The sequence below is a fragment of the Triturus cristatus genome, chromosome 10 (assembly GCF_964204655.1).
Source record: "Triturus cristatus chromosome 10, aTriCri1.1, whole genome shotgun sequence".
Classification (NCBI taxonomy): Eukaryota; Metazoa; Chordata; class Amphibia; order Caudata; family Salamandridae; genus Triturus; species Triturus cristatus.
In genome coordinates this window covers 831,059,765-831,063,543 of record NC_140593.1, presented here as the reverse complement: position 1 = coordinate 831,063,543, position 3,779 = coordinate 831,059,765, and the positions used below count along the sequence as shown (strand labels likewise).

At 41.9% G+C, this 3,779-nt stretch overlaps 1 pseudogene; it reads left to right on the top strand.

Moving 5' to 3' along the window:
- Positions 1-1,965: 1,965 nt before the first annotated feature.
- Positions 1,966-3,091, top strand: LOC146790092 (serpin B6 pseudogene; annotated as a pseudogene).
- The last annotated feature ends 688 nt before the right edge of the window (positions 3,092-3,779 follow it).

Here is a 3,779-nt window from a genome sequence, read left to right as displayed (position 1 = left end):
AAAATAGAACATCACAGTGAACAAAGGCTTAGGTCCTGATGGGGTGCCCACGGGTCTATATAAACTTATTATAAATATAAATGTAAAGTCGTCTGCTTTGCCCACAAAGGATTGCAGAACTCAGGCCCAGAATTTTTCAAAACGGCCTTCAAAAGATACAAGCCCAACTGAGAACTAAGATCGGCCAATGCCAACCTATTAGCTGTTCCGACATTTAAAAAGATGCAATGCGGTGGTAGAGGTATAATCCTCAACACTATCAATCTCTGGAAAAGCCTCCCACCCCACCTCAGAGCTATTCCTTCATTAACAACGTTTAGGAAGGACAGATAAAAACCTGGCTATTTAACATCTAGAGCTTCCACTCATCAGCATCTTCTGACAGCACCAAGACACCTTTGGTATTCGCACGCTTTAAAAATTTCCTAACATAACATAAACTTGAGATGGATCAATGGGCCCCATTAAGTGCTAGTTAATGTAGCCTGTAAAACTGCCTGCCTGAGACGCGGCACTCTGGCATTATAGTCCCTGTTTTTAAAAAAGGCAATCGAATGTACCCCAGTTGCTACAGGTCGATTTCCCTCCTGGACTCTTCAATGGAAGTTTTTGGCAGGGTCATCCTCAACAGATTAGCATTGTGGGTGACCGAAAATTATGTTATCTCCAGTGTGCGTCATAGATTTAAGATAGGTGTGAATACACTGGAACAGTGCCTTAACTTGCACCTCCTAGTAAGTAAATTTACAGTTGCCAAATGCAAGCCTATTTAAGTAGCTTTTATGGATCTGTCATGCGCATTTGACAGTGTGATCAGATCGAAATTATGGGCCATATTAGAATCTGTGGGGGTTGAAAGTGGGTTGGTTGTCTTATTTGCGAGCCCTTCTTTCTGACTTCAAAGCATCAGTTAGATATGGAGTAAACCTGAACGTTGAGATTCTTTTAGCCTGGGACAAATAATTTGGTAGGGTTTTGTTTTGATGCCCGTTCTATTTATATTGTACATTAATGTGCTCGACTCGGTCATAGTCAGTAAGGGCAGGAACATGCCAACAGTAAATGGCCAGGCTGCCCCTGTCTTGCTATACGCGGTTGATGCAGTTTTAATATCCAGCACATCCAATGTGCTCCAAACTCTTTTAGACCTCTTCGTTAGCTTTGTGGGCAATTTGTTTTTGGCCACTAATCTAATGAAAACTTTTTTAATGGCCTGCGGGCCAAAAATGTTCAAGTCACGATGTATTGCCCTACATGGCGACACATTTGTAAGAACTCACGAATTTCCATCCCTGGGGGTTCCGTTTGATTCACGGGGCTCCTGGGCTCCTTGCTTGGCACAGGGGAGGCTGAAGTTTTGTAACTCTGTTGGTTTCTTATTTAACATGGTACCTAAAATTGGGGGGGAAACCTATAGCACCACTTACTGAAAAATATCAAATAAAATGTTTACTGATTTTAACATATGGTTCAGGGGTATGGGGTTACAAGGCTGTTAAATGTCTGCAGGGTGAGGAAAACAGAGTACACAGGCATTTTCTTGGTGTCTCATTAAGATACCCAATATACACTGTTCGTGAAGATTTGGGGCTACCCTATGTCGAGGACCATATTAATTTGACCCCTTTGCAATTGTGGTAGTCCATGTGGTGTAATCCACTGCACAGACCACTTTTGATAAAGAGATTATAATGGATTGCCCATCCTGTGATTGGGGCCGCGTATTCCCTGGTTACGCTGTATCAAGGACGTCTGTAACAAGTTGGAAAGATCCTCTGTTTTGTAAACCCTGCCAGTATATCAGCAATGCATAAACACTGGGTCAAAACAAATTTTATGGATGCTGGGAAAGTGAAAAGAGAGATGGCTGAATTACGCAAGCCAGCCAATAGAGGCAGCAAGGGCCGGGTTTACCCCAACCTCAGCAGTACAGGAAAACACCTCTGCAGAAAACGATTTTCAAGTATGGATTGTCTTTGTGAAGCCAATACTTCATTCGCCCTCTGGAAAAAATTGAGTGAAAATGACAACAAGAAAATTGTATTTCATTCGCCAATAAGTATTTCGTCTGCCCTGGCTATGGTTTTTTTGAGTGCCCAAAGGGGACACACCAGCCCAGATGGTACAGGCCATCCAGCTGCACAAGGCCAAAGATGTCCACCCTGGCTTCCAGTCCTTAATCTCAGAAATTTACAAATCTGACACGAAATACCTTCTTAGGATTGCCAATAGACTGTTTGGGGAATAGAGCTATACATTCAACACCGGATTCCTGGATTCTTCAAACAAATTCTACCTGTCAGAGCTAGAGCAGGTTGACTTCAAACAGGAATATGGAGGAGCCAGAGGATGAATTAATAAGGGGGTAGAAGAAGAAACTGAAGGCACAATTTAAAACCTTTTACTCAAGGGAACGATTGATTCACTTACCAGATTAGTCCTGGTGAACGCAATCTACTACAAAGGAAACTGGGCAGACCAGTTCAAGAAAAGATCATACTAGGGAACTGCCTTTCAGAATTAACAAGAATAAAACAAAGCCAGTCGAAATGTTCTTTAGAAAGGGAAAATATCCTATGACCTATATCGGAGAACAACAGACTAGGATCATCAAGCTGCCTTATGAAGATTAAGAGCTGAGCATGATTGTAATGCATCGGGATGACATCGACGATGATTCCACCGGCTTGGAAAAGCTTGAAAGGGAAATTAATTTTGAGACTGGACAAATCCAGAAATGATGGACACAACTGAAGTGGAGTTTTTTTCACCCCGATTTAAGCTGGAGGAAGATTATGATCTGGAATAATTTCTGAAAAACCTCGGAATGTGCCATGCATTTGATGTGGTCAAATCTGATTTACCTGGAATGCCAGATAGCAATGATCTGGCACTGTCCAAGGTGGTTCACAAGGCATTTGTCGATGTAAACGAGAAAGCCACAGAAGCAGCTGCTGCAATTGCCGCCATCATGATGAGGCGGTGTGCACCAATGGTGCCTAGGTTCATGGCAGACCATCCTTTCCTGTTCTTTATCAGGCACAATAAAACACGCAACATCCTATTCTGTGGCCGTTTCTGCTCCCCCTGATGACCGATATGTAGATTTTGTCCTTGATTGCAAAGATGTAGTTCCTTATTTGAAACAGATTTGTATTGATGTGAATGGCTTCACCACCCCAAACATTCAGAAGAACTTAGATATTAGCGCTCCATTTTCCATTGCCATTAAAAGCTGCGTTTGAACACTATGGGCACACTTTTTAGTATCATGTTATAGAAAAATGATGACCACCTTGACAAGTCAATGTTTGTGTAAAAAACAGACTTTGGTTTTTCACGTGCCTGTTATTCTTTGATGTCTGGTCTTTCAGGAGACCTCTCAGTAAAAGATAAACTGCTAGCAATGCAAGAGGGAAAAACTCACAACTAAAAAATGTACTTTTTGATATTTTAAGTGTTAGGACTTGTTCTGTCGCCTGCAATTCTACATAGCAATGACCCTCCTTTGTGTTCTGCTAAGAAGACAACCGTGTTTTCTTAAAACATGTGGCTTCCTTGCTTGTCGGTACTCAAGCATTCATCCAAATAAAGATGATCTATTGTCAAGTGAAAAAAAGCCATCCAATAGAGATTACATATTGATTCAAACAATGCAAGGGCTGGAGCCCAATCTTGAAATGGTGACTAACACGTGGGACAGGATGCGCCAAACTAGGTTTAGATTTGGTCTGATTAGAAGCCATCTTTGCTTCCTCTGGGCCAGTTTAAGCCCATAG